At 35.8% G+C, this 23,659-nt stretch overlaps 1 long non-coding RNA gene across 1 annotated transcript; it reads right to left on the bottom strand.

The window, feature by feature from the left end:
* Nucleotides 1-15,826: 15,826 nt before the first annotated feature.
* On the bottom strand, nucleotides 15,827-16,620 carry LOC141631561 (uncharacterized). Its single transcript, XR_012537655.1, has 2 exons — nucleotides 16,498-16,620; nucleotides 15,827-16,117 (listed from the first exon to the last, which is right to left on the bottom strand). It is a non-coding gene; the product is annotated as an uncharacterized LOC141631561 (long non-coding RNA).
* Nucleotides 16,621-23,659: the final 7,039 nt, after the last annotated feature.

Raw genomic sequence — 23,659 nt, 5'->3', positions numbered from 1 at the left:
AATGGAGGGAGATAAAATTGTATTCTTATTCTATTATGAAGGGTATATATATACAATACAATGGGACATAGTTTCCATAATACAATATATTCTAGATTATTCTAAGATATGGACATCCATATAATATTACAGTGTAATATTTCATAACAGTAATGAATTAATTCTCAAAAAATGAGTATTATCAGCATATAATATTAAAGATTTATTGTAGACCCGTGAATTTTCACGGGTTTAAACCTAGTATCTTACAATGCCTATAGATTTGTGTATAAGCTTGGCCAACGATGTGTGATAATATTTAAATTATCGTGAACCAAATTTTTTAGCCTAAAATTTGAATAGAGCAAACATTTTGAAAATGATGTGAAAATTAGATCGACTCGATTATATAGTTTTACCTAAAATGTGTATGTAAAACCGTTTTAAGATTTACGGTAGATCCACCAACCAAAAACCAGTGACTGAGCCAGGACTTGAAGTCAGGGAGGGGGGAATTTCAGCGGAGACGAAAAAGTAATTTTATAAAAGGGTCTCGACTTCAATCATTTTCCCAGCGGGGGCAAACGCTTACGTAAGAACCAAGAATGATTGAATTAAAGCACGCTAAGTATTCATGAGCTACGAACCAAAGAAAACAAGATCGACTTCAATCATTTTCCCAAAGAAAAATCTCATAGTAAACCAAAAAGATATTGTTCGTGACATGGTTTAACTTCTTCGAATCTTCAATCTCCGCTACGCAACCACTCAATTATTTTTGTTGCCATCTTAATGTACGGTCACCTCATAGGCCATAGCTAGTGACGGCTTGAACCACGTGGTCGGTCGTCGATGGTCCTCAAGGTCCTTCGTCTCCCCCATCACTCATCTATTATGCCACGTTCTGATTTGGTCCACCGTTAATTAGTTTAATTGTTTGAGCAAAGTTCGATAATGCCAATAGGCCAGGTTTAGTGGAGTCGATTCCAAATCGTTTTCACTTTTCATATGGTCGGCCATGCAGCTTAGAAACAAATTAAATTAGAACGTGAGATAATAGATGTGTGATGGAGGTTAGAACTTGGAACATAATAGAAGAGAGAATGAGAGAACCGGGGACGGCCGTCGCTATGAGGCGATAGTACATTACGATGGCAACAAATAAAAATAATTGTGTTTCCAGCCGTCGCTTATCGCTATGAGATGATTGTACATTAAGATGGCAACAAAAATAATTTGAGTGAGATTGAAGATTCGAAGAAGAGTTAATCTTGACTATGATATTTTGAAGTACGATAGTACATTACTAAAATTAGCTATGAACGAAGAAATAATACAAGTCCCTTATTTAGGAAATTAGAAACAAAATTCGGTGGAGATTTAGTGAGGGTTCTCACAATTTTCAATAATTTAGTGGTTTTCACCGGATTATGAGCCTATAAACATTATAAGACCATCCCCAAGCAAAAGGTCGACTTAATCGGGTCAATTAGAATTTTACTCTTAATCACTCCTTATTAACTTGACCCATGTTCACCCTCCCAAGCAAAAAGTCACGACCTGGGTCAATTAATCCAATCATTTTCCACTTTCCAATATTTTCAATCATTTTCAACACTCTACCCCAAACCTCTCTCTTACTTTTTTTCAATTATTATTTACTAACTAATTACACACAAGTTTTTATTGTAATTTTAAAAAAATAAAAGTACTCCAATATATTAAACATTAATTTAATGACGTACACTTCGGAAAAAAATTATTAAATAACAAAGTTAAAATTTAATAATCGAAAAGCCGATTTCATTGACAATAAAAAAAACCGCATACATAATTTAAAAAGCCGCATACATTAAAAAAAAACGTATACATAATTTAAAAAACTGCATACATAATTAAAAAAACCGCATACATTAAAAAAAACCGCATACTCTTTGTACTTTTAATGTTAATACTCCCTCCTATTCTATATATTCTTCCCTATTTCCTAAAACGGATTATTCAGGTTTCCTTCCCCTTTCTTATTTTGGAAACTTTTACTCTTATTTTATTCATTTATCTCTCCTATCACCAAACCCCACCCAACACTTTTACTCATATTTTATTACTTTTCTTAAAGTTTTGGCCCCACTATTCCTTATTTAACTCATAATTATTCATCCCTCTCTCCAATCACCAAACCTCACCCAACTTTTTACTCTTATTTTATTAGTCTCCTTAATTCCGGTGCCCATAAACAAGGGAAAGAATACATAGAATTGGAGGGAGTATATTAGTTTTCTTTTTTTTTATATTGGATTTTAAATATTGTAACCAATTACAATTTGACACATGTAAGGTCAATTCTTGGATCAATTTGAGCAAGTGAAGGTCACCAATTAACCTCTTCTCACCTTTTCAACCCTTGGGTCACCCTAATATTAATAAGTCATTGTACTAATACGGTGAGGTGTTTCAAATAAAATCAAGTCCTTATAAATCTTTCAATGCCTATAGATTTGTGTATAAGCATGGCCGACGATATGTGATATAATATTTAAATTATCGTGAACCAAATTTCTTGGCCTAAGATTTTAATAGAGCAAACATTTTGAAAATGATATGAAAATTATATCGACTCAATTATATAGTTTTACCATGTTTATGTAAAACCGTTTTAAAATTTGCGGTAAATCCACCAACCAGAAATCAGTGGTAGAGCCAAGATTTAAGTCAGCAAGGATGAAAAGGTAATTTTATAAAGAGACTTTAAAAAAATTCGAAAATTTTAACTATAAATTTTAAACGTCGGCGGGGCAAACGCTTACGTAAGTGTTCCGGGTGTAATTCCAGAGCAGTTATTTGTTACCACCTGTGCTTGTAGAATGACGTCTTTGATTGAATCCTCCTTTCGGTCTCCTGAAACAGTGAACAAACTGAGGGCTCGGCTTTGGACCGAGCGAACTCACTCCGACGCTCAAGTCAGTAAACTTAGAGAGATAAGTTGTTGTTACTTGGCGAAATGTATTTTGTAGAGAGATAAAGAAGATATTACCAGATGAATAGTGATATCCTCTCCTCAATGAGAGTTGAGGAGTATTTATAGACTTTCACCTTTTGTCACGTAGTGGTCAAGTGGCCAAGTGGCTAGCAGGTGGAAAGACTTATCTACCATCGGCCGAGGGACCCATGGCAGGCCGGCGGGCCCTGTTGACTCGCCGCCGAGGGGTCTTGGATATGAGTTCGCGGATGTGTGCCCCGGCTGGCTAGTTGCCCCGGCCGGGACCCAAGAGACAGACCGACATGGTGCGTCGGTTAGGCTGTCTAAGTCGTTGACTTGCTTGTGGATATCTTTGACCTTGCTCAATATGTTGACTTGGTCAGCAGGCGCATAATATGCCCCATCAGTAAGAACCAAGAATTATTGAATTAAAGCACGCTAATTATTCACAATTGGTCTCCCTTGTGACGGGTTACCATTTGTGTCGAATATTTTGTGAGATAAAATGTTAACAAAATGGGTTAGTGGAGAAAGGGGATCACATGAATAGTGTTGCAGAGAGAGAAAAAGTGGGTACTTTGTGAGGTAAAATGGTATTCGTCACTCAAGAGTGACGGATATGTGCCGTCACAAACAAGAATTTGTGAATTATTCATGAGCTACGAACCAAAGCAAACAAGATCGACTCCAATCATTTTCCCAAAGAAAAATCTCATAGTAAACCAAAAAGATATTGTTCCCGACATGCTTTATCTTCTTCGAATCTTGAATCTCCACTACGCAACCCCTCAATTATTTTTCTTGTCATCTTAGGCTTTGTTTGGCAAAATTATCTAAAAAGATAGCTGAAATCTGAAAAGATAGTTGAAAACTGAAAAGGTAACTGAAACCTGAAAAGGTAACTGATAAGGTAGCTGAAAATTATAAGCTGATAAGGTAACTGATTATATAAAAATGTGTTTGGCAAACTAGCTGAAAAGGTAGCTGCTGATTTTGATAAAATGACGTAAAAGGACATGCAAATTATTTAATATTATAGAATAAAGGGATACAAAATGTAAAATAAGTCATTTCAGGTACCTCATTTCTCAAACGCTACCCAAGGTAGCATTTCATTTCAGGTACCTTATTTGACCAAATAAGATACTTGTCAAACACTTGCAAAAAAATCAGGTAGCTGAAATTTTGGTCAAATAAACTACTTTGGTCAAATATACCTGAAGTGTCGTGCCAAACGGAGCCTTAATGTACGGTCACCTCATAGCGACGGCTTGAACCACGTGGTCGGTCGTCGGTGGTCCTCAAGGTTTATTGGCTTTGGAACGTCCTTCGTCTCCCCCATCACTCATCTATTATTCCACGTTCTGATTTGGTCCATCGTTAGTTTAATTGTTTGAGCAAAGTTCGATAATGCCAATAGGCCAGGTTTAGTCGAGTCGATTCCAAATCGTTTTCATATCGTCGGCCATGCAGCTTAGAAACAAATTAAATCAGAACGTGAGATAATAGATGTGTGATGGAGGTTACAACTTGGAACATAATAGAAGAGAGAATGGGAGAACCCGGGCCGGCCGTCGCTATGAGGCGATAGTACACAGAGCCGGCCCAGAGACCTGTTTATTGGGTTTTTTGACAAGGGCCCAAGTCTAATAGGGGCCCAATTCTGAAACTAGAAGTCCACAATGTAGGCTATAGAGTGAGCCCTTTTGTCAATTAAAATTATTTCATGTAGAACTCACAATTAGGAAAGTAGTCTAGTAGTAACCATCTTACCAAATTGTAGGTGGTCTTGTGTTCTATCTTTCATGGCTACTTTTCATCATTCTTTTTTTTTTTCTTACAAGTGATACATTCAATTGACTCATCTAATACGGGTAATATCTATATATTTGAAATAATTTCGATCTTTGTAGTTTTTGGACGTAAAAGAATTAAATTATAAGAATTTTACTGAATTACTAAAATGGAGTAATAATATATAGTTGAATTTTCCTATAGTACACGTACTTAGATTTTAAGTTTTAACCGTCTTATAAGGGTCACCACTTGAATATAAATAAAAGTATTGGTGCGACACATACGTTTTTTTAATCAATGTCACTAAAGATTTAATTGTATTGGAAAATGAAATGTGAATTACTTCTAAAGTGTCCTATTTTACAATTTTGTCTAGGACCTCAAAATGTACAGAATCGGCCCTGATAGTACATTACGATGACAACAAATAAAAATAATTGTGTTTCCAGCTGTCGCTTATCGCTATGAGGTGATTGTACATTAAGATGGCAAGTTGGCAACAAAAATAATTTGAGTGAGATTGAAGATTTGAAGAAGAGTTAATCTTGGCTATGATATTTTGAAGTGCGATAGTACATTACTAGAATTAGCTATGAGCTAAGAAATAATACAAGTCCCTTATTTAGGAAATTAGAAATTACTCGTTTATAAAAAATTTCCTAAAATTACTCGCTTAATATACATATTTTTTGAAAAAAATGATTTAAAACTCCATTTAACTGACTTATTCCGTTTGTTTTGGAACTCTTCCTCTACAATTAGTAGACTATACCTCCTGTGGTATAGTGTTATTATACAACCAAGGGTAGTTTAGTCAATTCCTTCCTAATTTTTGTTTTCCTAATTTTTTTTCCCCTAATTTCAATATTCAGTAACTGAATATTCAACGTAGTCAAGATATTTCTCCTCCTATCTCTCTTTTTCTCCTAATTTATCTAACTGATTAACAATTATGCAGTTCCTCAATTTGCTATTCCTTCAATATTATTTTTTCTCTTCATTAAGTCACAATCTTTAATCAGAATGAAAAATATATATAAGAATTTCAATCTATGGTTGATGAAGCTTCTACGACGAATGTTACAAATTTATCATCAACAATGGGCGATGGAGTTTCTAAGGGAATTGGAACGTCAATGAAAATTGTTGCATTTAATCAAGTATCAATGAGTTTGGAAAGACAACCAGATGAAAAATCTCCTTGTCAAGGTAATTTTTGTTAGTTTTATGTGTTACATGACTACATCAATGTATTCATACTGGAAGATATAATTTTCATCGGTAAAGTCATTAACTTTGGCAATGTTTTGTTATAGAAGACGTGCTTTTCGTCCATGTTACTCGATAAGCCTGTTTAATAGCTCATAAAGTTTATGAGTTTTGCTCCATTTCTCTGTTATATATTAAAATTTAATTTTGCTCGGAAACGTTACATGACAACTCAATAGGTTAGTAGTTGTGCTCTGATTGTTTGATATACATGGCGATTTTACTTTTGCTCGGAAAATTTACACCACAGCTCATTAAGTTACTAGTTTTGCTTCTGATTATTTGATATACATGAAGCTCTTACTTTTGCTCGTAAAATTTACATGATAGCTCGATAAGTTACTAGTTGTGATCCTGATTGTTTATGTACATGCTGATTTTACCTTTGCTCAGAAAATTTACACGACAGCTCAATACGTTAGTAGTTGTGCTCCTGATTTTTTGATGTACATGACGATTTTCTTTTTGCTCGGGAAAATTACACGATAACTCAGTGGGTTGGTGGTTATTGCAACTGGTTTCATAGTGTTTGCATCATACATTGAATAAGATATAGTAATTCTCATTGTTTTTGCATTTTGTATCCTCAAGAATCAGTTGTCGACGAATGTTTTTGGTAGATGAAACAATAGATTTATCATCACCAATGGCCAGCGAGACTTTTAAGGAAATTGATACTTCAATGGATATTGTATTGTTGGAGTCAATATCAACGAATCCGGAGAAACAACATGAAGTTACTGCTCCTCATAAAGGTAAAAATCAATAATTGTTTGTTTGCTCAATACTTTTATTGAACAACTCAATAAGTTATTTGTGTTGCTCGAATTGTTTTGCGTACAAATAATTATTTTTAACTTTGCTCGGAAAATTGAAATGATAGCTCATTAAATCATAATTTGTTAGTATCGTAAATAGATGATAAACGGTAATTTTATAAAAATGTAATATGTTGTTTTGCTCAATAATTTTACTGAACAGCTCAATAAGTTATTTGTCTTACTCGAATTGTTTTGCGTACAACTATTTATTTATAACATTGCTCGGAAAATTTAAATGATAGCTCATTAAATCATAATTTGTTAGTATCGTAAGTAGACGAGGAACAGTAATTTTATCAAAATTGTAATATGTTGTGTTGCTCAATACTTTTGTTGAACAGCTCAATAAGTTATTTGTCTTGCTCGAATTGTTTTGCGTACAACTATTTTTTTAAAACATTGCTCGGAAAATTTAAATGATAGCTCATTAAATCATAATTTGTTAGTATCGTAAATAGACGATTAACTTAGACATTGCTCGAATTGTTTTGCGTACAACTATTTATTTAAAACGGTAATTTTATCAAAATGTAATATGTTGTTGATATATTTTTTTTCCAGGTGCCAACAATTCTTTTTCTTGTGTTGAATCTGAACAATCGAAGTTGATTGGACGTGTATTTGATTCAGAGGATGATGCTTACGAAGCTTATCTTAGATATTCGTTTGGAGATTGGAGGGTCTAAAGGTAAGGTTGCAGGCCCTGTGTGGAGATTGGATATGCAGCGCCATTTTCATAAGCTCATTATTGCTAGCAGTGAAAATGGGATCACAAGGGGCATTGTTAATGATTACTTTGAGAAGGCAAGGAAAGAGGTTGAGGCTGTACTAGGTGGCATCCAATTCTCGGACGTTGAAGTTGACGATGTTGATATAATACAAAATCCAAAGGGGAAGACAAAGAAGGGGGGAAGGTTTACTAGGAAGAGGAGTTTGATAGATATCCAAACTAGTCGAGCTCGTGGGAAATTCAAAGCCGCTAAGACTCGTGCACGTAAAAAGGCAGCAAATGATGTAGAGAAAGAAGGAGATAGAGTTGGAGGTGTGCCTCTGTAACACCCCCATACTCCAAGTGCCTTACCAGGACCACCCAGGTATAAGGATGTCACCATCTCGGTTACCCGAGGCATGATAATCATAAGACAATGAAGAAACATACTTTATTAAATAAGTTTAAGTGATTACATACCAAAACCAACTGTAAGCAAAATACAATTGTTCTCAAACTATAAACCAACTAAAAGGAACTATTCCAATAAACACAGCGGAAGACTAAAGACTCTGATATGTGATGACTCCATCCCCAGCTAGATCCCACGCGTATCCAAGATATACCTGCCAAGCACTGCTCACCACCCCCGAATGGATCACCACAGTTTTTAAAACATTTAAACGGGGTCAGTACTAATCACACAATCAATACAGATAACAATAATAAGATAAACAGACAGCTGAACTGTCACACACACACACACACACACACACACACACACACACACACACAGCCAACCAACCGTCTCAATCACTGACTGTCCACTGGACCAGCCCTGCCAGTGGGGGACCGCAGCCGTTCCCACCTAAGCCCCGCTCATCATACGAGCGATAACCCTGTCCCATTAATGTGCACATCCCCTTTCGTGGCGGGTTCCACGAAGGGCGAAACTAGGGCGTGAGATCACTCCCGCAAGTGACCCCACTCAGCCGAGAACGCATCTCGAGAGCCAAAGAAACCAATCACAATCACAATCATAAACATCATGTTAAACAACTAACTACAGCACATCACCAATATCCCATTATGGGACTAATACTGAGTAGGAAATCCTACCTGGAAAGCACAACACGCAGACGGTATCTACAGCTGTATCAAAACGGCTCCTCTACGAATTCTCCTCCTACCATACAACACATCGATGCTACCATTCAAATACTACTCATAAAAACCCCCAATTCCTAAATTAGGGTTTCATCAATCTTAACAAAACATTATATAAATTATGTTAAAAGCTTACCCTTGACGCAAGGAACTCAACGACACGAACAACGACAAGAACTGACCGTCTGAACTCCGGGAATTGCTAAGAATGCGATTAGGAAGATGACTGACTGCTTTCTCTCTTAAACAGGTTTTAGGTTTTGGTAAAAGTGTTTTAAAACAACGACGATTATGTTTAAATACCCTAATCGCATAATTAACAAAACCCGAGAAAATCCCCCGTAAAACCGGACACTCGATCGAGTACCCAAGGCTACTCGATCGAGTACCCCAGCTACTCGATCGAGTACCCAACAGGTCAGAAACTATTTTATTTCGCAACTTGCCCTTACTCGACAGAGTAAGGGCTACTCGATAGAGTACCCCAAGACATATAAATACGGAGTATTACAGTCTTCCCTCCTTAAAAGGAACTTCGTCCCCGAAGTTCAACCCATACATAAAAACAACCATACTAACTCGACCAAGACACAACAACATAACTAAGAACTCAAGAACTCGACCAAACATAAAACATGAACTTTTAACACCCACTCCACCAACTATGTTTACTTCCCTAACATGACTCACGATATCGTATCCACCACAGATATATCTCTCACGACACCAACTCCATACATAACCAACTACCATCCTCTAATGCTGCTAGCTCCATAATATCATCCACTATCAAATCCAAAATCAAGACACTCATAGACATCAAACGGAATGTTACATTCTACCACCCTTAAAAGGAACTTCGTCCTCGAAGTTTACTCACACTCATAATCTCATCATCCAACTGTCAACACTATCGAAGTATTCTCGCATTCCTAACATCAAACTACTACAAGCACGTCCGTGACCTTTTAACACTATCAACCACAACATATACAAATCCATATCTTATGCTACACCAACACTCTACTTCCAAATATACTACCATATGAACAACCATCAAAATCTCTTTTATCGCATCCTACTCCTCTTAAGATAAATGTTACGTCCTCGTAACTCACTAATACTAAATCCTAGATATATCTTTCCCTTTTCTCATCACCACCGCATGTCAAAGATAATCACCTATAACCTAAACACTCGCCATGCACATATCCAAGGCTTTCTTACTTAAACATTTTTCATACCTCAACTCATACGGCACACCACCTAATCTATACCATAAAACGCGTGGCAAAAATACCATACTAACTCTCCATTCTTACTGCAAAACAACATACCTCTCTATGTAAGGCACCTATCTCCCAAAAGCATAACTCACGATCCACACTCGTTACGTACACGCACACTAGATCCTCAAGTTCTTTCTTCCATTACCACAAAACTCATACACAACTTAACATGACACTAATTCCCAATACCCTACACTCACTGTCTCAACAAAAGATTATGAACCACCTGCATCTTTCGGGTCATTACCACACATGTTCTACGACTCACTTGCCATTACCATGTCTACTGAAACCTTAACTAGAACAAGATCATAATTATTGTAACAACCTCTCACAACCGTGTCCCATTAACAGAATGTCACTATACTATGACAACAACGAAAACATATACAACTCTATGTATATCATACTCTACCCTCATTCCCAACATAACCAGGTAAAGAAAACATCAATAAACAAGACAACTGTCTATCTACACAAACTGAAACTCGCAGGGAACAACATCAAACAAAACAACAATCTATGTATTACTGGTATGCACTTTCGAAAACTCGTATCATAATCATCCCGCCTACTCCACCACAACCGGTGACGGCATCACAACACCGCCACCAACAACCACACCGTAGTGCGAAAATACCCGCATCACAACACTAAATATCGTGCCCGGATCACCACCCGAGGCACAACAACCACATCGATAGACATCACAACTGTATACAACTCCCACAAACACTGACTCAGAATAACTTTTCAGACAAGAAAAACTTACTCAAATCCACTTTACTAAATCATAACACAACATATTTTATGAATTAAACAGATAATAACCTCGTGAATATCATCCCCTTACCATATCACAGATTGACATGTATCATGAATACAGACAAGCATAACTAGTCATGCCAGATCAGTCAAATTATTACCCTTTTTAAACATCGTTCCATTATGTTCTCGTATCCAACATGTATTACAGAAAATTCAGACAACAACATTATAACTATCACACCACACCGCTTCTTGTGAGGTCACAACCTCACACAAACATTTATACACATCATAGACCCGTAATCACATCCAACTGGTCAGTCCTGATCACGTAAGTTACCACTCAACATAGGTTACCTACCGCCCGAGCTTAACTCATATGCCCCTCACAATATTTTCCCCTATTCTTCACAACCATCACTTCTTGTCAAGTATAACCATACCATTACTATTCAACTATTAGCATCCGCCTCATCTAACCACATCTTATACCTTCTCACAACTATACACAATAATCAGGTTCCTAGCAAATCAACCTCTTTTGAATTGCTACCTTTCTAATATCCCATCACTCTTAACCCTTAGTCACAAACCATAACACCACCACTGTCCGGACATCAAACCTCTTTCACTCATCTCTAAACATCACGATTTCTTTCCTATCTTCGGTTAACATTCCAAATAACTATCATCAAATTCACCAACAAAGTTTACATCAACATCATTCCCAATACTGTCTTTTTGTATTGTCATCCAACTCTCCACCAAATATCTCGTATCCTGCCAATACTCCACCAACTTATTACTCCCTTAATTCCTCGAAACTCATTTTCAATCATATTGTCCTGAAACTTCTATATAATCATTAGCTAATATCCTCATGATAATATCATAAATCTCGACGATTCCTTACTTCTATATCACATAACTCTGGTCAACATTTTTCCTCAACTTTCTTTTATCCTTCTTTTCTCTTTACACTCAACAATAACAATTAATAGTTCAACTCCTTATTCCTTCTAGCTAACTCTTTAGAAATCCAGTTACCCCTTCGTTGCTCCAAAACTCAAATTCCATTATTTTCTACCGACATCATCTCACTCTTTCTTACCATGGATCTTCTCTTATTATGCTATCACTCACACTTGCCACTAATCTATCCATAAAATCCACGTTCATTCTCCCTTTTTACATCCCTAGAAATCAAAATTCTCTTTTTATACCGTTAATTGCCCAAGGAAATCACACATTAGTTTCGTCTCTCGGTGACACAAATTTCCAAACTCAGTCACTATCTGCAAATCCACGTCGCGACATATCCCATTAAGTTCACTATATACCACTCGTCTCAATTCCTCTAAAACGACCTTTCATTACATATATTCTTACTCAACACTATTTCTAACCATCTCCCTCCATAATCCGTTATACATCTCAAGTTGCTACTATCCACATCCTTTCTTTCAATACTTTCATTCTCACGTTCCTTAAACTCACATCATCCATTGCCCACATTCACATACTTTTACGTTACTCAACACACACTCATATCACTCATCTCATTTCATCTCAGAAAACATGCTCTATGTCTTAATTAAGCCATAACAATCTTCCTTTTCTTTTTCCACTATCTATTACAACCACGTATAACTCATGTCCTCCCACCGAACTCATACTCAACACAAAGCCACTCACTACACCACAAGATTGGGTAACTTACGCGTCAAGACCAACATACATGTAAAACAATGCATAAAGAAGCAAAATAATAACTTTGAATTAAACATAATATGCAACGAATTCAAAAGATAAGCATATGACCCAAAACAGGGGTCACTAGATCGAGTACAGGACACTCGATCGAGTAAGGGACTTACTCGATCGAGTAGATGAAGATCAGAAGCACGTAAAACAAATTGCCAGGGACACTCGATCGAGTAACCGACGCGTACTCGATCGAGTTACCCCTACTCGATCGAGTACCAAGGCTACTCGATCGAGTACCTACGCATTTCTCAGCACTGTCCAGTTTTCGTAAAACAGTCATAACTCACTCATTTCTTGGTCAATTTGGGCGTGTGACCTATCGTTAGAATCGTAAAAGAACAAGCTATCACCTCCAATTGGAATCACATTAAAATCATTTATGCATCTAAAGTTATAACAGTTTAAATACAACCTCCCTATAATCGAAAACACAACTACTTGATTTTACTTCCCAACAACGTAAACGACAACATGGTAAACAAAAACAACTCTATGCTCATAAAACCAGTATTGCTAATCTCATGTTACCATCTTCAAAAATCAAGCAACAACATCCATCATGCACATATATTATTTAACTCATTAGTCATGTACTAACCTCATGCTTTAAATTTTATAACTTTTCGTAACACAAAATATTCTCATACATTACAAATCCTATTCCCATGTTACTAATACAACAACATTACAATTACACTTCGTCGCCTAAACATATTCATAATCACAAAATTCATATTCTTATGCAATTGCTACTCCATCTTTTCCAATCAATTCATCTATTGCCAACACATTACTCATCATTCTCATACACTTTTCTAACAATTCCAACCAACATTGTAAACCAACTATCATGCAACATGCTTTCAATCAACAACATACGAAATCACATTATCACCATCTTTTCTACACATTCCCTATTCTCCACCTACATACATCCACTGACTCATGCCACACATCACTCCATAGGTACACAAAGCACAAGGTAAACACATAACGATCCCGACTCATATCCCATGTGACCGGTTCAAAATTATAGGGCGAGTTCGCGACTTTAGGACGTCTCCCAAGTCTTTGCATTAGCTCCTACAACCTTTACCCCGGATTCATTTTAATTGACTCCCTATATTCATTGGATTCATTGGTTACAGGTTTCAGGATCGTCGCTCTGATACCATTTGTAACACCCCCATACTCCAAGTGCCTTACCAGGACCACCTGTATATAAGGATGTCACCATCTCGGTTACCCGAGGCATGATAATCATAAGACAATGAAGAAACATACTTTATTAAATAAGTTTAAGTGATTACATACCAAAACCAACTGTAAGCAAAATACAATTGTTCTCAAACTATAAACCAACTAAAAGGAACTATTCCAATAAACACAAATGGAAGACTAAAGACTCGATATGTGATGACTCCATCCCCACTAGATCCCACGCGTATCCAAGATATACCGCTAAGCACCGCTCACCACCCCGAATGGATCACCACAGTTTTTAAAACATTTAAACGGGGTCGACTAATCACACAATCAATACGATAACAATAATAAGATAAACAGACAAATGAACCGTCACACACACACACACACACACACACACACACCAACCAACCGTCTCAATCACCGATCGTCCACTTTGGACCCGGCCACGCCAGATGGGGACCGCAGCCGTTCCCACCTAAGCCCCGCTCATCATACGAGCGATAACCCTGTCCCATTAATGTGCACATCCCCTTTCGTGGCGGGTTCCACGAAGGGCGAAACTAGGGCGTGAGATCACTCCCGCAAGTGACCCCACTCAGCCGAGAACGCATCTCGAGAGCCAAAGAAACCAATCACAATCACAATCATAAACATCATGTTAAACAACTAACTACAGCACATCACCAATATCCCATTATGGGACTAATACTGAGTAGGAAATCCTACCTGGAAAGCACAACACGCAGACGGTATCTACAGCTGTATCAAAACGGCTCCTCTACGAATTCTCCTCCTACCATACAACACATCGATGCTACCATTCAAATACTACTCATAAAAACCCCCAATTCCTAAATTAGGGTTTCATCAATCTTAACAAAACATTATATAAATTATGTTAAAAGCTTACCCTTGACGCAAGGAACTCAACGACACGAACAACGACAAGAACTGACCGTCTGAACTCCGGGAATTGCTAAGAATGCGATTAGGAAGATGACTGACTGCTTTCTCTCTTAAACAGGTTTAGGTTTTGGTAAAAGTGTTTTAAAACAACGACGATTATGTTTAAATACCCTAATCGCATAATTAACAAAACCCGAGAAAATCCCCCGTAAAACCGGACACTCGATCGAGTACCCAAGGCTACTCGATCGAGTACCCCCTTACTCGATCGAGTACCCCAGCTACTCGATCGAGTACCCAACAGGTCAGAAACTATTTTATTTCGCAACTTGCCCTTACTCGACAGAGTAAGGGCTACTCGATAGAGTACCCCAAGACATATAAATACGGAGTATTACAGCCTCCTACTAGTATTCTTGGTTCTAGTCACGTAGGTCTTAGGGAAATTTTGATGACTCCGGAGGATTATAATGTGTAGTTTTCTTAACATTGTAAATTAGCACTCTACTTGCTTATGTAGTAGTAGTTCTGATTTAATTTGAAATTTTTTACATATAGGTTGTCAAGGCTTATTGCAATTTTATTGTTATTTTTTACATGCAGCTGGATGTTTCCTAGCTCGGAAAATATCATAATAAGCTCGGAAAGTTTATTGCGTAGCTCGGAATATAGCCTTGACTACCTATATATGTTGTGAGTTAAGTTTTTTGGATTCCATTCATAAAAAGCCGTAACTTTCATAATATTTTTCGAGTGTTGTAAAAGGTACGGATTTATTAATAACTCTCAACCTTTAAGTTGCATAAGAATCTTGAAAGCCTCTTGTAAGCTCATAACATTTATTAACTCGATCGTAAAGTTGCTTGTATCGCTCTGAAAATTTACTGAGCTATCAAATAAATTTTTCGAGCTATCAAATAAATTTACTGAGCTATCAAATAAATTTTCCGAGCTAAGTCCAAAATTATGTACGCAAAACAATTCGAGCAATACAAATAACTTACTGAGCTGTTCAAATAATGTATTGAGCGAATCAAAATTTATTGATAAGTAGCTCGGAAAGTTTACTTCGTAGCTCGGCATATATCCGTAAAAAGCTCGGAACCCTTGCTTACGTAAGCGAAAAAAGAAATACAAGGCTAAGAAAATTATGGAACTCGGGAAGTTTACTCGATAGCTCAAAATGTATCATAAAATCTCGAAAGCTAAAAAGTGTCCAAAAAATGTTGACAAGTTATTCCAAACTTGTCTCTCCAACATCAGAAAGAGTTATTCCCTTTAAAAAAAACATCATTAACATAGAAATGATCTTAAAACTGTTACATATAATAAATCACTTGGAGACTTTTTTAACTAGCTGCTCAACCAATGAAAAGGCTTCTGATTTTGCTTCATTGCCCTCGAAGTTGACAATCTCGTACGCGTATTTGAATCTCAAATTTTGTAGAGGCTTGAACTGTTACAAAAACAAAGAAAAGATTACTAGATAACTGGTGAAGTAACATTAAAATTAAAGACAAAAAAAGTAAGTTTGTATTGTATTGTATACGCAACATAATATTTGTGCACAATTACTGACAACATCCATTCATTGTTTATGATTTTTAATACAACCTTACACCATTATCACAAAATTAGAACTGACCAGATTTAAACAAGATGGGTTATTTGTACAATTTCAATTCGTTACTGACTATAAACATGAAGACAATCATGAAACATCAAACAATTATGATAATTAGAGAAAACGGTATCAAACACAAAAATTAGGGTTATGATAATTTGGGTAAAAATGATAAAATACATGTCAATAGTACAAATTGATGAAGAATTTACCTTTGAATATTGTTACTTGCATTCTTCCTTCTTGATGGGATTGTCAATTGGTTTTCTTTCTCCATTTTTAGGTTAAAGTTGAGAGGTTTAGAGTTTGGTTTTGGGAAAGATGTGTATCGTCTGATTTGCTTGAGATTTTTTTTTTTTTTTTTTTTTTTTTTTTTTTGTTAAGTGTTTAGATTGGGCTGTGACTTGTGAAGTGGACCGGTTGTATAGTATTATCATACAACCGGTTGTACTATGGTATTTGCGCTTCCTCTATATGTCTACATAGTTATACCTTTCAAAGTATAAATTGGTTAAGCCACAAACCGAATAAGTCATTTAAGATAAGACTTTTGAAGCATTTTTTTTATAAAACTGTATGAAAAAAAATTATAAGTGCGTAATTTTAAAAAACTTGATTTTAAAAAGGAGTAATTTACTCTACTAAAAATAATAGGTACTTCATCTGTCTCAGTCAATAGTTTACACTAACTTTATTTCTCCTCACAAAATAAAGAAAGTGTAAATTGTCCACCGGAACAGAGGGTGTAGTAGATTTGCTTAGTCTTAATATTTCTATGTCTATAACCTTATAAAAAAATGGTTAAAGAGGTCAAAGTATAGTGGACTGATAACGCTTTACTTTACGTATTTTTATCCCACATTTTATTTTTTATTTAGTCAATTAATGACCCGATTTTACTATTATTCACTAGTCTTAAACCCGTGCAAATTGCACGGGTAAGTTATTTGAGTTTTGTTAGTATAAAGTTATAAATTTTTATAGTAATTAATTTTATTTTTATAAGTTGAATGTATTTATAAATGAAGTTTGAAAATAAAGAATTAAAATATTTCTTCTTTTTTAAAACAATTTTAATACTCCAAATGTAATAATTAAGTATAAAGTGATTCTCTTGTAGTTATTGTTTTCGTCGTCGTCGCAACTGGCTAAATAGTTGTTATAGTACGATATATTATTCTTCTAGTTAAGAGCGACTTTATAAAACAAAACTCGGCTTATATATAAAACCAAATTTTTAAAATTTTATATAATAACAATTTTTTGACCCGTTTTAAATTACAATTGTTAGTTAGTGAAACATGATAAAATAAAAATTGTTACCCGTTTACGTGTAAAATAATTTAGTCGAATTGTTAAATAAACTTGTGATATTGTCACATAAATATATACTTCGTAATAGCTAAACAGTTAATAATAACGTTATATACTTTAAATATTTCATCAATATAAGACGCCCTATCAATAAAATGTTATTTTTTATCAATTAGTCTCATTGTAGACGGGTATATCCGTCTAAAGATGTAGACGGGTCAAATATGTCACCACTTTCATAATAAGACAACCCTCATAATCCCACTTGTTGTTTGTCTTATTATGAAAGTGATGAAATATTTGACACGTCTACAACTTTAGACGGATAGTATTCATCTAAAATGAGATTTTGTGATTTTTTATATAACAAACATAAAATATCACGACTTGCCACATTAGCTATATAATTATTGCTTATTTAAATATGAGATAGTTCATTAAGAGTATAACACTCTATAAAGTTATGCATTTTGGGATATATACAAAAATCCGATGTACTTACTCTAATGATCTCATAAAAAAATCACAAAAACTCCGGTGAGACGGTCTTTTAATAACGTTATTGAGAGACCTCTCACATGATGGGGTGAGGGACCCACTTAATTTTATTTTTCCCTATTATGTCTTTCACTAAATTCTTTACCGAATTTTATAATATCAATATAAAGACTTTATTTTACAATTACTTCCTCCGTCTCTGTCATTTGTTTACCATTTTTATTTTGGGGTGTTTCAGTCAATTGTTTACCTGTTTTATTTTGGAAATGTTTTTTATGAATAATTTGATCATCTACACTCGATTTGGTCCAATTATCATCAAATAATTGGTCATCATTTCCTTTATCTTTGTGACAAATTAAAGTTAAACAAATGACCAAAACGGATGAAGTAATTGTCAAAGCCCACGTGCTTCTAGTAGGACCATACTCAAGCCGTGTAAAAGGTGGTGGCACTTGGCCCATAATATAGCAATGGAGTAGGTATTTACGTTAATAAAACTCATAAATCAATAAACCCAAAGCTATATTTGAGGAAACGACATTTAGGTCAAAATACCACTACTATGAAATCCACCTCATGCCATATATTATCACAAATTCTCAAAAACCCTTTGTCCCACTCAATTCCACTTCCGCCGCTCGTACCCAATCTCACCTCCCTGACTCTCATCCTTTATAAGCTTGTTTTTCTTATCTTCATATGCCAAGAGAACATTATCAGAGTATTTATCATCATTTTCTGTATTTATGCTCCTGAAATTTTTATTCGAAATCATTTTTTTCAAAAAAAATACGTCAGTTTTATGCTATTTTTTACGATTTCACACATTTTAAAACTTATTTTATAGAGTATATATGTAAATGTTTGTTCTTAACATTTTTAAGTTTGTAAAAATAGTCAATATTTTTTTTTCCATTTTTAATTCCTTTCTCTTTTCTCATTTTGTAAATCATGTGATCCCATTTTTTTTAGTTCATAGTTGTATTTATTAATAGTATTAACATTTTTGCAATGAGTTTAATAGTATTTCTTTGTTAATTAATCTCCACTTCTCCGTCTCTCATCACTTTTCTTGTTTTTTTTTGAAATCTTAAATGTAATTTCGTAATGAGATTATACTGTGTTTATGATTTTTTTTTACTTGTATATTCCATATTAAATTTGTAATTTGATGTTTTTTAGTTGTTGATTATTTTTAATATTGTTATATTATGATAAAATTAACATTAAAGAGTAATTGTAATTATTTTAATAAAGCTAAGCAATTCACATTAATTACAATTTACGCTTCAGACCCATCTAATAGGCAGATTTTTGTATATATAAAGATTGATTCATAGAATTAGATGATGAAGCCTTGAAATTAAATTTCATACAATTAAATTTATGAAATGTGATCCCACTTAACATTTGAATAACTAAGAGCATTAGGAATCAACAATCATGCTGCACAACGTGGGGAGTAAAGTTAGGAAATAAACAATTTGCTTTGACTTGCTGACTTTCAACCGCAGAGCGACACGTAGGCTCTGTGGTTGTTCGTTTAATAAATAGGATTCATATTGGAATAAAATACAATATTAGTTACTTTAAGTTATTTAGTCTAATTCATGTTATTTGTCATAATTTTGGCATTGCTCTTATATTTTTGTATTTGCAGATACAAACGGAGCGGAAACCCATCAAACTAAATGGGTCAAGTGAAAGCAAATGCCTATGAGTTATCAGCAAGTCTTGCTATAGACGGATATATCCGTCTATAGCAAGAGACGGGTCAAATACCCTTAAAGTGGTGATATTTTTGGGCCCCACCACCCAAGTTGTTGTTTGTCTTATGCGTAATGTGGTATGTTACTTGGTCCGTCTTTAGTTATAGACGGATAGTTGCCGTCTATAATGAGATTTTGTGATGAGTTATTCATTTGGGCGTCGTCGGTTTGCTGCCCACTAGGCCACTACCCTTCAATTTGGGCTCTTGCAAAATTTAATGAAAACAAGGACAACACTTTATTGGCCCACCATCTCATTCAAAAAAGATGGAAGGTACTTCCTCTGTTTTATATGATAGTTTACGTTTGCTTTATGTACGTATGTCAATGCTTGTTTTATTTTGTTCATATCTTTAGTTACATATCATTAAAAATTATAAAAATTTGATATTCATAATGCACTCGGTAAGACGATTTAAAAAAGATCTCACATGACTATCTTTTATGTTATACATTAAAAGTTGTATTGAAGATTCTTCTCACTTATGAATAGTGCCCAAAAAGCAAACGTAAACAATTAAATGGAACGGAGAAAGTAATAGATAGAGGGAGCCTCCATTTTTTCAGAATTTATTTAGGATTCTTAGTCTAGTTTTCGCCATTTTTTCTCCTTAAATTAATTAATTGTACTTTAATTAGTTTTCAAGTTTAAATTTATTGGATTTGTAAGATTAGATCTAGATTATTTGTGCACTTTTCTCTCATTTATTGGTATTAATTTTTTACCTTCACTTGCTTGTTGTTATTCTCTACCATTGTTATATTTTAATTAGTTTAATTGTTTTAATTAATCAAGCTTTAATCTTTATTTCTCTCATGTTTATTGTTATTGTTATATTTGTTTATTAGTTTAATTTAAAGTTTTAATCTTTGTTGCTTTCATTATGTTTAATGTTTGATTAGAGTAGTGAGTATTATGTTTAAAGTTAAATTAGTCATGATTACTGATTAGTTCTCTCACTAGGATACCATTACTCCCTGACATGTGTAATTTACTTGATTAAAACTCATTTTAATTGGTTGTTGAGGGGTTGGTTAGGGTTAGTCAAAGAATTTAACTTGTTAAATTGTTTTAATTGGGATTCTTGTTGGTTTTTAACCCTTGACCAAAAATGGGAATTGATTAGTTAGTAATCGACCACCTCATTTAGACTATTTGTCGACTTGAGTTGAACCCGGGAGGGAGAACTCAAGGAGGGTACCTTTGGTTAACGGTTTGAACTCTACCTTTGGGGAAAAAAATTGGGATGACCGGGAAGTTATCGTGTGCTTAATAACCTTGACCAATGTTTGGGTACATCGGGAATGACGCTCGTTTTCGGGTATCAGGGTGTTGCATTTGTAATACTGCGGATTTATGAGTCCCTGGGTACTCTATCGAGTAGGCCTTACTCTGTCGAGTAAGGGTGTGTTACGTTTTAATAATAGTTTCTGACCTGTTGGGTACTCGATCGAGTAACGTTGATACTCGATCGAGTAAGGGGCACTCGATCGAGTACCTCAGCTACTCGATCGAGTAGCCCATTCACGGGGATGATTTGTCGGGTTTTGTTAATAATGTGATTAAGTATATAATTACTTCCGTCACTTTTCTTTAAACACTTTTAAAACCTAATTGCTTTCAAAAAGAGAAATCAAACTACGTTCTTCGCATCAATCGCATTGTTGGCAAATCCCGGAGCTTGGAAGGTCGGATTTTACCTTTCTTTATACCTTTGTGATCCTTGCGTCGAGGGTAAGATCTACGTACCGTTTTTATAGTATTTCGTTAAAGTTGGTTAAACCCTAATATGAGGATTTGGGGGTTTTTTGTTGTATTTCGTGATTGGTAGTGATTATATGTTTGTATGTTAGGAGGAGGATTCGTAGAGGAAGCTTTTTGATATCAGTTGTGAGACCGTCTGATTGTGTTGCTTTCCAGGTAGAGTTTCCCTACTCAGTATTAGTCCCATAATGCATTCTTGGTGTTTCGTGATTGTTGAATATTATCGTATTGGTATTGTGACGGTTGTTGACTGATTGCTGTTTGATGGTTGTGATTGTTTGTCTCTGGTTCTCGAGATGCGTTCTCGGCTGAGTGGAGTCACTTGAGGGAGTGGCTTCACGCCCTAGTTTCGCCCTCCGTGGAACCCGCCACGGGAGGGGATGTGCACATTAATGGGACAGGGTTATCGCTCGGTATGATGAACGGGGATTTGGTGGGTACGGCTGCGGTCCCCCATCGGGGGGTAGGTCCAAAGTGGACGATCGGTGATGGAGATTGATTGGAGTGGGTGTGATTGTGCGTGTGATCGTTTGAGCTGTTTGTTTACTGTGTTGTTGGTTTATATAAATTGTGTGATTAGTACTGACCCCGTTTAATGTTTTAAAAACTGTGGTGATCCATTCGGGGATGGTGAGCAGTTATTTAGCAGGTATGAGTCGAGTTACATGGGATAGCTGGAATGTGCCACCGTCTGATGATAGAAGTCTTCCGCTGTAGCTTTAGTAGTTTAATAAACATTTCATTTAGCTGATTAGACAGTTGGTTTGAGAACTTGTATTCGTATTTTGGTATTTGGTTTTGGATTGTAACCTTTCACTAAAGTTATACTATTAAAATGTTGTTTCGTTATTGTCTGATGATTATCATTGCCTCGGGTAACCGAGATGGTAGCACCCTTATACGTGAGTGGTCCTGGTAAGGCACTTGGAGTATGGGGGTGTTACAAAATGGTATCAGAGCGACGATCCTGAAACCTGTAACCAATGAATCTAATGAACATAGGAGTCAATTAAAATGAACCCGGGGTAAAGGTTGTAGGAGCTTATGCAAAGGCTTGGGAGACGTCCTAAAGTCGCGAACTCGCCCTACAATTTTGAACCGGTCACTTGGGGGGTATATGTCAAGGTCGTATGTGATGGTTGTTAGCTTGTATGTGGATGTGATGATGTATGTTGTAATTGTTGGATGTTTGGAGTAGAAGGTTGAGATCGTGCATGAAAGGTTGGTGAAACATATAGAACGGTTGTTTGAACAAGAAGCATGTTGGATGTTTACTATGTGGCGTTTGATAATATGATATAGTTGTTTTGTTGATCATATGAAAAACTTGGTAGAATTGCATGCTTAACTATATTATAATGTTGAGTTTATAAAGTTGCATAGTATGTTGGGATATGTGAGATAACATGCGGGTAGTATATACGAGTCAGCATGACTCGATCGAGTAAGGGGGTACTCGATCGAGTAGGTGAGATACTCGGTCGAGTGGGTCTGACTCGATCGAGTGGGTATTTGACATTTTTACAACTAGTATCGTGTTTTTGGGCACTCGATCGAGTACATAGGGCACTCGATCGAGTATGGGGTCACTCGACTCGGTCGAGTATGTTAGAGATCAGAAGGTCTGTTTGGGGTCTGATGTCGAGGCACTCGATCGAGTATGGTGGGCACTCGATCGAGTAGCCTCTACTCGATCGAGTAGGTTTAGGCACTCGATCGAGCGTGTTCTGGGCAGCCTGCTTTCGTGTTTTGAGATTTTAGTGCATATGTTTATATCTACCCTTTCTTATATAGTTTCAAGATGCCGCCCAAGAGAAATGCTTTGTATGCGAGAGCTGAGACCATGAACATAGATGATATCGTTAAGATGTTGGAGCATCAGGATGCTCTTACAGAGGCCTTAAAGAAAGTGGGAAAGGACAAGGAGGTTGATCACTCTAAGATCAGCCTTTATATAGCGAGGTTTAACCCAAAAGAATACAAGGGAACCGGGGAACCGAACCTTCTTGACAACTGGCATCGTGA

The sequence above is a fragment of the Silene latifolia genome, chromosome 2, assembly GCF_048544455.1.
Source record: "Silene latifolia isolate original U9 population chromosome 2, ASM4854445v1, whole genome shotgun sequence".
Lineage (NCBI taxonomy): Eukaryota > Viridiplantae > Streptophyta > Magnoliopsida > Caryophyllales > Caryophyllaceae > Silene > Silene latifolia.
Note: the sequence above shows the minus strand (reverse complement) of the source record. Positions and strands in the feature narration are given on the sequence as shown.